A 13,139-nucleotide genomic window follows, 5' to 3' on the forward strand; every position below is an offset into this window, starting at 1 on the left:
TGTTTTAGGTATCCTACCTAATGTTATCCTAGACTCATTGCATTTCCCTGTTACAGCCCTATTATACAATATATCTTTATTCCCCTCCCTCTAGATTATAATGATACTTTATTATCTAGCCAAAGGAGTAAATCCAGATTCTAATAGTAAGGATTTAGTGGTATAGGGTTAATATTTATAATATTGTTTTACTTGGAAAAATTTAGGCTGCGTAGCCAGCTGGCGCGATATAAACAATTAAGAAGCATGTATCAGTTTCCGCCTTTCCTTTACAATGTTTAACGGTAATAGGTATAATATTATCAGATGGTTTAGCGAAAGGTTGTATAAACGGATTTTTGCTGGCTGCAGCGCCGGATAATTTTGTTTATAATTTCCATGTTTTTAGTTTAATTGGTCATTATTGTAAAAGATTGCCTATACTTTAAGTAAAAAAACTTGGACTTGGGCAGGTAAAACTACCGTACAATTAGGTATAAGAGTTCTTACCTGTTCTTTACCCTGTAATACTGCGCTGGCTGAAGAGCCAGCATTTATTTTATATAAATGGTGTTAAGTGTGTACCGGTAGATTTTTATATTTTACTAAACCCTATAGCCTTAGCTCATTGAATCATGGAAGATGGTTCATATATACCAAAAGGTAGCTTAGTCTTATGTACTGCGCTCCTCGCCTTCTCGGGTAAGGTAGCGACCCCTCTTTCGTGCTTTCGTAGCCGCCTATCTATTGAATCGCTTGCATGCTTCGCCGGCCTTCGGATCCTTACCTTACCTTCGGCTGGCTGCTGCCTTCGGAGTCGAGCAAGCAGGGTAGGCCGATTACATGATGACAGGAGGACGGTAGATATAGTTCGTTTCATTTTTAATAATAAGGTATAGATTAAATTGTAGTCTTGTTCTTATTAAATAATAATATTTACTTATATGCGACGTATTAAATATCTTTATTTTCTCGTAGCCGGAGCGCCTTAACGCCTAAACTAGAGGAGGTTAAAAAAACTTTATAGAATTATAAATCCAAAAAAAAGTATGGATAATCTAAGAAGTGAAACCATCTATGATACCTAGTTTGTACTATAAAATTCAATTATAAATTAGTAAAGAGACCCTTGTATCATTTATAGCCCTGTCTTAAAAAAATTAATCCTTATAATTTATTATTTTAAGGATAATAATAAATATTTTAAGATAATCTAATTAAATTTTTAATTTTTTAATTCACCCCCTTACTTATTAAATAAATATACGTGTGTGTATTATTATTTAATACAATACGCGCACTTTTTATGCGCAGTTAAATTCTGATAGAGGATGTAAAACTAACTCAAGTAAGACAGTAAATTAGAGATTAGCTGTATAAAATAATATTTTAAACCACCACTCACTTATAAAACCATTTATAAACCATATTTAAAGGATCGTCTTAAATTATAAGATAAATATGATAGAAGAATTAAGGATTAAAAAAGAATTCCTTTTTTTAAGGCCAGTAAAGCGATTACTACACTAAGTATAATTCAGAGGTTAAGTAACTTATTATTTATTTTACCTCTTCTTAACATATACAGTAAATTAGAGATTAGCTGGATGAAATAAAGTATATAAAAGAATATAATATATATATATTATAAATATTATACTTTTTATATTTGAGGGGATATCGGATAATGGTTATTCCACTGTATTTGCACTACAGTTATGATAGTTCGAGTCTATCTATCTCCATTACGGTTATTTATAGTATTTTATACATATATTTTATTTAAAAAAAAGTTAATTTATAATAATATTTATTTACTTTTTATATATATAAACCTTGGTTGCTTAGTGGTCAAAGTACGGATTTGAAGCTTCCGAGATGAGAGTTCAATTCTCTCCCAGGGTAAATTGCTGGCTGGCTACCGCAACCCGAAGGCTGGAGAGCCGAAGGAGCCGAAGGAGGCGAAGCATGCAAATAAAAAACTATTCTGCTAACTAACTCATTAATTATGTATAATATAATTAATATAAATTTAATAAATAGATATAGAATAGGTTATTTAAAATATTAATATTAAATTATATATTTAACTTGTACTATATATTTTTAAGGATTAAAAATATTATAACTTTAAAATAGTTATAATAGCCGAAATAGTTTAATTGGTAAAACAAATTCCTTGTAAGACTTAATTATTGGTTCGATTCCAGTTTTCGGCAAAAAAAAAAAATATATATAAATTTTTATAATAAAAGCTATTTTGAGTTGTAGTTTAATTTGGAAGAACACCATTTTTTGGTAATGGCTATTATCAGTTCGAGTCTGGTCAACTCAGTTCTAGAGCTTTTTTTAATAAATTTTAATCCTTAAAAATAAATTAAATAGTAAGTAATATTATTTTAAGCAAATATATTTTATATATAGATATTTTTAATACTTAAAAAAAATTAAGTATTTTCTTTCTTTTTATATTACTTTCTGGTCGCGAGGAAGCAGAACTCGAGTGGTTGAGTATCTCCCTTTTAAGGAGAGAGTCTTGGTTCAAGTCCAAGTGCTTTCAAAAATTATTATAACAATTTATAATTTAAATATTTTTAATAATCTTTTTTATTAAAAGAGAGTAAATTTTTTATTCTATAATATTTATTTTGCTTAAAATAATATGTACTTACTATTATTAAATGCGTACTTAATATTAAATATTATTATTTAATATAAATATTTATTATTTTAAGGGCAGGTGATCCGATTGGTAATGGTGGTTCTCTGTAAAAGAATTGGTGTAAACTGTAAAAGGTTCGATTCCTTTACTGCTCAAATAAAGAAAAATTATTTTGTTTTTTATATAATATTTAAATATAATAGATTCTTTTCTAAAACTGGTTACCCTTTTTATTTCTACTTCTATAACTTTTTTTATACTAATTTTTATTTTAACTTATCCTATTTTTTTTATCTTAGTTATATAACTTAATACCATAGTAATTAGGTATAAAAAAATTAATTGTTTATATCGCTAACAGCCAGCGCCTGTTAATATTTTATAAGTAAATAAATATAAAGAATATGTATATATTATAATATATTGCTGGCTAACAGCGACTATTTTTTAATAACTTTAATTCTATAAGTCATTTAAATTTTTTTAACACCCTAATTTTTATTTATATTATAAAATATAAGAATATGAAAAGAAAAAGGCGAAAAAAATTAGTATATTTATATTTATAACCTTTTATTTTTTTTTAAGACTGTAGCATAATTGGTTAATGCAATTCGCTCATAATGGATCTTATAAGGGTTCAATTCCCTTCGGTCTTATATTCTTTATTTTTGATATTTAAATTACCCTTTTTATCTTTAAATTATTTATAAATTTATTATAAGCATTATTAAATACGTACTTACTTATGCTTATTATTATTTTGGACCTTAATTATTGAGACTCTTAATTTATAATTAATATTTAGTTTAATATTTTATATTTTTAAGTTATATTTTAATTTATCTATAATAGATTATTCTATTTTATTTATTATAAAAGAAGTAAATAAGATTAAATAATTAATATAAAGAGACTATATTTAGTATATTATTAATAATTATTTTATACAATTTGTATATTATGAATTTTAAGAAAAAGGGTACTTGGTCGAGTCTGGTTTATGGCGCTCGTCTTGAAAACGAGTACTTCAAAAAAGTCGTCGGTTCAAATCCGACAGTGCCCGTATAAAATTTTTCTTCGCTCGCTGGCGCCAGCAGAAAGTAAAAAGTTATTCTTAGTTTTTTTTTTTATTAAAATATACACAAACTATATTACAAATACTATATTATAATAATAAATACATCTTCCTTAGTACTTATACTATAGCTAATTATAGTTTATTTCTTTATTATCTATTTCGACAATTAAATAAATAGATAATAAGACTATTAGACTTTTTATTTTTTTTTATATTATAAGATCTTTTTTATAATAAAAGAGAGTTAAGATATCTAATTCTGAAGTTATTCTTAATATAATTATATCTTTAATATTAATTTATAAAGTTTAATTTAGTGAAGGTTAAAGGTTAATGTAAAAAGATATCTTTTGAACAATATAATTTGTGGAGAAAAAAAATTTTAGAAATTTTAAATATATTAAAAATAAAAAAATAATAAATAAAAAGACTAATTTATTTTTATAATTATATATAACTTATAATATTTTTATACTTTTTTTTATTAAATATCTAACACTTAAGTATGTTTACTACTTTTTTATTTTATGAAATAATAAAACTCCTATTTTAGCCTATTAATATTTACAAAAAATTCAGAATATACTATATATTTTTATATAGTATTTCACAGAAATTTTCCTATAGATAATTCTAACTCTTTTTCAATATATACAACCTTTTTTTATTTACTTAATTTTAAAATTTAGACCTTTTAAAATATATTTAGGATAATCATTTACTGATATTTTTTAATAAGGAAAGAGATACTTTTTCTTAAAATCAAAATAATAGTACAATTATATTTTTATTTTAAGGATTATAGTATAAAATTTTTAGATCTTTTGCTGAAATAGTTTAAATGGTTAAAACATACCATTCATGACGGTATAACAAAGGTTCAATTCCTTTTTTCGGCTTATTTTAATTCTTTTTAAGCACTTAGTATAATTTATTTACATTAGTATATTTATATTATTAAAGATATATTATTATAGATTACTTTATATTTGCATGCTTCGCCTCCTTCGGCTCCTTCGGCTCTCCAGCCTTCGGGTTGCGGTAGCCAGCCAGCATATATTTTAATAAAAATATTTAAATTAAAAAAAAAATAAATATAAAAAAAAACTTTCTTTTTATGAGGGTAAAATCAGAGACTTGAACTCTGAACATCGTCGCCACAAGACGTCATTTTGCCAATTAAACTAATATTACCTCTTTTATAATAAAAATACTTTTAATAAAGGTATAATAAAAAAGTACAAATATATTTAACTATTAAAAATAAAATCATTAAAATAATTAAAAATATAAATTATATTATTTTTTAAAATAAAAGTATCGATGACAATATAGTTTTAACATCAAAAAGTAATTTAAAGGGGTTATTAAGGATAGCTAGCAAATTTATAAAAAAAGGAGGTATAAACCAAAAGCCATAAATATTTACTAAAGAATTATGGCGATCCTAAGGGAAACCTTTATTATCAAAACTTCCCGAAGTAAAACATTTTAGTAGGGAAAGGAAAGGAAATCAACCGAGACTCCGAAAGTAATGGCGAGTGAAATCGGAAAAGCCAAAATAAATTTCAAATTGAAAGCCAAAGAAGGTAAGAGTCCTGTAGATTAAAAAATATTATTTCTTAAAAAATAAAAATAACTCTAAACTGTTAAAAGTCCAAGGGTTTAATTAAAATATTAAGTCTAAAAAGTACGATGAGAGAAAACTTGTCGGAATATAGGGGAACCATCCTCTAAGGCTAAGTAATATAAATTTAGCGATAGTGAAAAGTACTGTAAAGGAAAGTCTGAAATAAGTGTGTATTAATAGACACAGTGAAATAAATTGAATTAGTAACTCTATAAGCAGTCGAAGTTTATAAAAATATAAATGACGGCGTACCTTTTGCATAATGGGTCAGCAAGTTAATAGGAGTAGCAAGGTTAGAAGCCTTAGTGAAAGCGACTGAACTAACTAGCTAAATGAAAAATAAAATTATATTTATTTATAATTTTATTTTTGTTGTGTATTTATAATTTTATTTTTTTCACTAAGAAATAAGTTAAATTATAATAGGATATCCTTAATTGTTTAAGTTTAATTATAAACTAACATTAAGTTTAATATTTTCTAGAAATAGTGGCGGATAAGTTACTTCTATTAGACCCGAAGCTAGGTGATCTTCCCAAGACCAGATTATAATGGATCGAACGGGTGAATGTAGCATTATTCTCCGAAGAGTTTTGGGAAGCGGTGAAATGCCAATCTGACCTAGTGATAGCTGGTTTTCTACGAAACATATGAAAGTATGACATCTTTACAAAATTTATGGTGGTACAGCACTGAGTTCCAAACGCAATATTAGATAAAATATTAGTGAATTTAATAAATATCTACCGATATTCTTAAATTTGCGGCTAATATAGTTCAGGTTGAGGGGACCTCGAAAATCTTACCAATGGAAGAGAATCTCGAAAGGACATAAATTGATGAAAGATATTCAGACTGCTCATGAGTAAAGTTGAGTAGTCAAGACGGAAACAGCCGAGAACACGAATACAAGGTCCCAAATGATTATTAAGTGAAATTAAGGAAGTAATATATTGCATGCAGTTGTAAAGTAAGCTTGAACATACTACTTTCGAGCTACTAAAAAAAATTAAGCTATGTGCAAGAAACCCCTAAAGATATAAAGACTTAATTATAAGTAAAATATTTATATATAACAAAATGGGCTACTTGCAGGAAATTCTCATTTCTTCAACGACTATACGCTTAATATTAATAATATGTTTACATATGATAATAATGACATAGTCTTTCAATTATGAAAGTAATTGACAAAAATAGATAGGCGCTTGCTGGCTGCGTAGCCAGCCAGCGCGATAAAATTTAAAAAAATATTTGTTTTCATAAGTTATTAGCAAAGTAACTAGAAGGTTGTTGGTTCACCTGGTTTAAATACCCATAGTCAATAAAGAAGGCTAGCACCCTAAACTCTATTAAAATAGTGAAAAGTTTTTAATTCCAAAATTTTTATTTTGGCGCTGGCTGCGTAGCCAGCCAGCAATATATTAATAATAAAATAAGAAAAATTAATACAGCTACAAACAATCTAAAAAATATTATGAACCAAGAATTTATTATGTCACCTGGATATATAACTGGTTTAACACAAACGGATGGTTCTTTCTTTTGTACTGTATCATTATCAGCTAAAGCTCTTTTTGGTCTTCAATTTAGACCTAAATTTACTATAACAACTGATTTAGATTCCAAATACGTACTAGATGGTATTCAAAATTATTTAGGATGTGGTGTTGTAATAATGCACATTAATAAACATGCAGCTGAATTAGTAGTTGATAGACTTGATGAACTTTATAATTTAATCATTCCTCATTTTAAGAAATTTCCAGTATTTTGCGCTAAATTACATGCATTTACTTTGTTTGAAAAAATTGTGATCTCTTTATATAAAAAAGAGATGAGAACAATAGAAGAAAGAAGAGAATTATTAAAATATGCTTTATCAATGAATTTAAGTAGTAATAGAACAGAAGATAGAATAAATTTATTATATTCTAAATTAGGTGTAATGAATGTTACTGATTTTATGCTCTCAAACAAATTAATTAATAATAAATATCTTTCAATAGAAACAGAGATAAGTAATGATAATATAGCAGGTATAATAGATGGAGATGGTAGTTTTTATATTTCTTTCCATAAAGAAGGTTCAATTAAGACTGGTTTTAGTATTACAACTGATAATCAATCTAAATCTTTATTAGAAGGTATACAATCTAAATTACAAGGAATAGGAAGCATTAAAATAGGTTCAAAAGATGAATTAGTATATACAATTACTGGTTTAAACCAAATTATTGATATATTAATTCCATTTATGGATAATAATCCTTTACTTTCAACACGACAAATGCATTATAAAAAATTTAAAGAAGTTAGTTTAATATTAGGCGCTGGCGCGATAAAATGATAAAAATCTTACATTAGATACTAAACTAAAAATAGTAGAATTAGCATATGATACAAACAAACTAGGAAAACGTCGTCTATTAAACAAATCAGAATATCTAAAATTACTACATAAGGTACATAAAAATTAAAATTTTCTTTAATTTATTATTTATTTTTATTATCCCCTCTCGTTGCGGTAGCCGAGCCATCCAAGGATGATAGACTCGCTCTCGTGAAGGACCGAAGGAGAAGGAGGGGGCAAGCCAAGCAAAAAGATAGAAAAGGGAAGTAGCTATCTTTTAATGAACGTTCGGTAACAACGTATCAACTCTTAGAATGTTGTACCTAAAATTTAACGGGTCTAAATAATCAACCGATATCGTGTTTATTTTAAATAAAAATATCATTTTTTTATTTTTAATATAGGTAGTAGAACATTCAGTAAAACTTAAAATAAAACAGTGTTTCATTGTTTTTAGGTAACTGAAGAGAGAATGCTGACATGAGTAACGTAAAAAGAAGTTATAAAACTTCTCGCCGAATACGAAAGGGTTATAAGGAAAGGTTAAATCGCCTTATGTGAATGCGGCCTCTAAGGACCAAAACCAAAGTTTTGGCTGATGAGTATATAACCGAAAGTCCATATGTAAATTAATGGACCAGGAAAAATAAGTTTTAATAAATTAATTTTACATTAATTTAGTCTACCGTACCCTAAACCGACACAGGTTCGTAGGTAGAGAATACTAAGGCGTAGAGCTAAAAGTTGTTAAGGAACTCGGCAAGTTATCCTCATAAGTTTGACGAAAAGAGGAACCGTTTAAAATTTACTAAATTTTAGGTGGTGTCACAAAATCGGAGGCCCCGACTGTTTACTAAAAACACAATTCAGAGCAATAATTAAGATAATAGTATTCTGAATGAAATTTGCCCAATGCCATTAATATAAGAGAGGTAATAAATAGTTACTAATCGAAAGTCTGGTTAATAGCGGTCTTAACTATGAGGATCCAAAGGTAGCAAAATAAATTGGCCATTAAATGTGGTCCGGTATCAATAGTGTAACGATGGTCTCACTGTCTCTACAACTTGCTCAGTGAAATTGAATTACCCGTGCAGATGCGGGTTGCCTCCAGGTGGACGGGAAGACCCTATGCAGCTTTACTGTAGTTAGTTATCATGTTGATCTACAACAACCTTAGTTAATAGTGATTAGGGATGTCGACAGACGAAAGATGGAATACCTTAAAACTTTGGTTGGGTCAAGGTTTACCTTATATTTTATAAATAGAGGGAGAGTTGACTAATTGGCAGTTTGACTGGGGCGGTCGTCTTTGATAAAGTAGCAAAGTACATCCAAAGATTTTTATTTAATAATATCACCTGGCATCCTTCCTCCTGTCCTTCGTCCTCCTTCCTCCCCCATCAATAGATGACAGGAGGAGGCGCTCGACTCCGAAGGCAGCAGCGATGTGAGGGGATAGCGGGGGGATGGTCATGTTGTGTGATATCCTGACTGAAAATTGTAATTTATATTTAAAAAAAGGTAGAGCTAGAAATTTGTATGGGGAACAATCAACTAGTGAGAAAAGTTGTAATAGCGTAATGGCTGAATGCATACCTAACTGTAAGACCCAGAAGTCCCGCAGATACGTAAGTAGGGCATAGTGACCCTTCGCTATAATATGGAATAGACGAAGATCAACGGATAAAAGTTACGCTAGGGATAACAGGCTGATAGCTGGTGAGAGTACACATTGTCCCGGCTGTTTGGCACCTTGCGCTGCACAGCAATTTTATTTATTTATTTTTCACGATTTTAATTCAAAAATTCGTTTTGTTTTTTTCTCTTTTATTAAGCTAATAAGCTAATTAAAATATATAAAATTTTTAATAGTATTTTTTAATTAAAAATACTTTAATACTATAGTTACCTGCCAATTTATTTGGTCACTTATTCTAGGTTAAACCTACTTGAGATTAATTAATTTTAATATCTTGTTTTCAGCCTTTTGTCTGTTATATTTAATAGCTATTAATTAGTTTAGGTAAAAGAGCAAATTGCTGGCGCCAGCAGGCTAAAAAATTTTAATATTTTAAAATATGAATAAAATACTTAAAGACATGTTAGTAGGAGTAATATTAGGAGATGCGCATATCGGTAGAGTAGGATTAGATAAAGCTTTTATTACTTTTGAACAATCAAGTAAAAAAATGGCTAACAGAAATCACTTACATACCTTAGTTAAAGAGGGAGGTCTACCTTTAATTGAAGATTCTATTAAAGAATATTCAAGAGAAGATTCAAGATATAATGTTAGACAGGCGCGATATTGTATTTCAGAACTCAATCGCTTGAAGCTTTAAGACCTTTAGTTGTTTTTAGACGAATCAGGTAAAAAAATAATACCTTCTAACATCGCGGAACATTTAACAGAAAGAAGTTTAGCTTTTTGGATAATGGATGACCGTCAACGAGTCAAAAGAGGGGGGTGTAACTTTATATCGCTCTAGCCTACAGATAGTTTTAAATCTCGCGATGTTCTTAGAGAAGCTCTTAAACTAAATTTTAATTTAACAACTACAGGCGCTAGCGCGAGAAAAAGGGTTCACGCCATTTATGAAAGAATCTAGATAGGCTGGAGCGATATAAAGGAACATTAGATCCATTAAAACCTAATTTAATCTCACATCTCGTAACTCATGATACAATGCTTTATAAAATAAAATGCTGCTAGAAGTAGAATTTAAACAAGATACTTCTGATTTTGTAAGTGAATCAGAGTCAGAAATGGATATAGACATTTTTGACTTGTAAATTATAAATATATAAATATTCTGACATCGGGGTATTTTAATAGAAATATTAACTTAGAAGTTGGCTATTTGCTGGAACATCCTTAGAGCTTTCAATACTAATTATTTAACTTAAGTGTTAGATAAAAAGTAAAAATTTGAAATATTGGACAATCAGCAGGTAAGTTACTAGTTTTAGGTGTAAGCAACTCTAGAACTTTTAACACTTCAACGATCACACGTCAACATCCAGAGCTTTACCAACGTTCTCTTGGTACTGGATGAATATATGATCTAAACTTACCTGAAAGGTTAAGAGTATTAGTTTTTATTTAATTTAGACTAATATTGCATAAAATATATAAATATTCGGATGAATTATTATTCCTGCGCAGGAGAATAAATTCATCCGAATATTATTATATTATATTTTATGATAATGCGATGTCGACTCAACCTATCCTCCAGGGTGCAGATGTTTGGAAGGGTTCGGCTGTTCGCCGATTAAAAGGTTACGCGAGTTGGGTTTAATACGACGTGAGTCAGTATGGTCCCTATCTTCTGGAGGGAAAAATAGTAAAAAGGGGTCGACCTTCTAGTACGAAAGGATCAATAGGCTGTGTTTCTCTAGTGTACCAATTGTTTTAGGCGCTTGCGCGATATAAAGAGCATAGTTGGGTAGCCACAAACATTAAAGATAAATACTGAATGAATATTAAGTATGAAACTACCCCCTAGATACTATCATTATATTCTTATCTCGCTTTTTTTCGAGAATAAGAGAATCTAATTTTTTAAGAAATAGAACATTTCTAAATAGGATGCAAATGTAATTACTGTGAAGTATTTAGTTTAGCATTACTAATTTATTAAATAGACTTGATGTTAAGGATTGTACATTTCGAAAAAGGGTTAGAACTCTCTACCCTTTTTTATTCTGTCAATTTAACTAAGAACAATTTGTCAATTAGATTAAATAATTTATAACTTAATGTAATTGTAATATTGTTGTCTCGTATCGTCGACCGCATAGCCTTAACGCCAGGCGGGGATATATTATGGTATTTTATCTTAAAATAGATAAGGAAGAGTATTAGTTCGAATAATCTCTTTGATCTTGAGTATTTAAGAGAGTATGATAGATCTTTCTATTTTTTAATTATTTATATATTGTTTAGTATTTTAATAGGGATACCTTATTATAATATATTATATTATTTAATTTTTTTCTCTTCTTAAATTAGACAGGCGCTGGCTGGCTAGCGATAAAATAAAAATACGAGAAAAAGAATAAAAAATTTAAAAATTTAAATACAAATTCCATAATACTAGGAATTAAAAAAGGTATTAGTATGCCTATTCTTCCAAAATCAGTAGAAACTTTCTATGGACATCTTTTTATTCGGCGTGTTATCGGTGGTGGTTGTTTTATACTTTTTATTACAAAAACATATCTTATATTCCTTAACCTAATACAATATTTCATTTTATTTATGGCTCTAATTCCGCAAATGCTAATTATTTTTATAATAAAAATAGTTTATGGTATTTATACTTTAATTTATAAAAGTAAAGATTTTTAGGTTAGAAATTAGCCTAGGCTGGCTGCGCAGCGATATAATTACACAATTAAGTAGAATAATCTATTGTGCTAAGTTTGGTTGCGCTGTTACTGGAAGAGCTGCTGCTAAGTTGCGGCTGGTGTTTCTAGACCGCGCCTTCCCCTAGGCTGGCAAGCGAGAGGAAGGAGAGACTGTTTTAGAAGCTGCAGGACATGCGGTACCTTTTCTTCGCTCGACTCCGAAGGGCAGCAGCCAGCCGAAGGGAAGGGAAGGAGCCAGCGAAGGGAAGGGGTGTATAAAGACAAAAAAACCTTTTAAGGAAATCTATGCTAGTTTTCCTGATGTTACTATTTTTCTAATAAAAATAAAATGAATACTTATTTATCATAAAAATTTCGCATATTTAACTTTTCTAATATACCTTATTTATATTTTTTATTTTTATATAATATAAAAATATATTTGCTGCTAGACACATATTGATAGTTAAAATCTATTTTAAAAGAACATAACGTAATATAAACTATGAGTATAGTTAAGTTGGTATAGCATCTACCTTCCAAGTAGAGTTCATCAGTTCGAATCTGATTATTCATAAAGATAACAAAAATATTTAAAATTCTTTATCAATTACATTTTATAAGCTTCTACCTTATTCTTTACTTACCTTAAATAATATAGGTATATAAAGTATAAAGATTTCACTTAAAGATGTTTTGTTTTTGTTTTTTTTATTAAATTATAATAGTAATATATATTATTCTATTAAAATCGCAAAATCTCATTACGATTTAACATTTATTTACGCGCGTAATGCTATACAATATATAAAATTATTCAGATGTAAGTACGTATTTAATATATCGCTCGCGCCTTCGGACCCTGAAATTATGTAATAATAAAATTTTGTATAAAAATAAAAATTGTTTATTCGCAGCGCTTATTGATATTATGAACAAGCTCTGCTATTATCATTAAAATATATTTAAAATAGCAAACCGGTCAAAAACAAAATAAGCTTATGATGTGCCAAATATTAATTAATAGTAAAATTATTTAATTTCGCTGCTAATAATATAATATTAAATTATAAAAAAT

At 28.3% G+C, this 13,139-nt stretch overlaps 7 non-coding genes across 7 annotated transcripts, besides 3 other annotated features; all 7 read left to right on the plus strand.

Annotated features, from left to right (window-relative positions):
- Nucleotides 1-1,812: 1,812 nt before the first annotated feature.
- On the plus strand, nt 1,813-1,884 carry SCP_t2700010. Its single transcript has one exon. It is a non-coding gene; the product is annotated as a tRNA-Phe (tRNA).
- A 242-nt stretch (nt 1,885-2,126) lies between these two features.
- SCP_t2700020 lies at nt 2,127-2,198 on the plus strand. Its single transcript has one exon. It is a non-coding gene; the product is annotated as a tRNA-Thr (tRNA).
- A 42-nt stretch (nt 2,199-2,240) lies between these two features.
- Nucleotides 2,241-2,314: a sequence feature (amino acid sequence was deduced to be 'Pseudo' by tRNAscan analysis;~tRNA-OTHER).
- Nucleotides 2,315-2,467: 153 nt separating this feature from the next.
- Nucleotides 2,468-2,539, plus strand: SCP_t2700040. Its single transcript has one exon. It is a non-coding gene; the product is annotated as a tRNA-Lys (tRNA).
- A 174-nt stretch (nt 2,540-2,713) lies between these two features.
- Nucleotides 2,714-2,796: a sequence feature (amino acid sequence was deduced to be 'Pseudo' by tRNAscan analysis;~tRNA-OTHER).
- A 430-nt stretch (nt 2,797-3,226) lies between these two features.
- On the plus strand, nt 3,227-3,300 carry SCP_t2700060. Its single transcript has one exon. It is a non-coding gene; the product is annotated as a tRNA-Met (tRNA).
- Nucleotides 3,301-3,621: 321 nt separating this feature from the next.
- Nucleotides 3,622-3,707, plus strand: SCP_t2700070. The gene has a single exon. It is a non-coding gene; the product is annotated as a tRNA-Ser (tRNA).
- Nucleotides 3,708-4,548: 841 nt separating this feature from the next.
- On the plus strand, nt 4,549-4,621 carry SCP_t2700080. The gene has a single exon. It is a non-coding gene; the product is annotated as a tRNA-Met (tRNA).
- Nucleotides 4,622-4,844: 223 nt separating this feature from the next.
- Nucleotides 4,845-4,916: a sequence feature (amino acid sequence was deduced to be 'Pseudo' by tRNAscan analysis;~tRNA-OTHER).
- Nucleotides 4,917-12,566: 7,650 nt separating this feature from the next.
- SCP_t2700100 lies at nt 12,567-12,638 on the plus strand. The gene has a single exon. It is a non-coding gene; the product is annotated as a tRNA-Gly (tRNA).
- Nucleotides 12,639-13,139: the final 501 nt, after the last annotated feature.

The sequence above is a fragment of the Sparassis crispa genome, assembly GCF_003851025.1.
Source record: "Sparassis crispa DNA, contig_000026F, whole genome shotgun sequence".
Taxonomy (NCBI): domain Eukaryota; kingdom Fungi; phylum Basidiomycota; class Agaricomycetes; order Polyporales; family Sparassidaceae; genus Sparassis; species Sparassis crispa.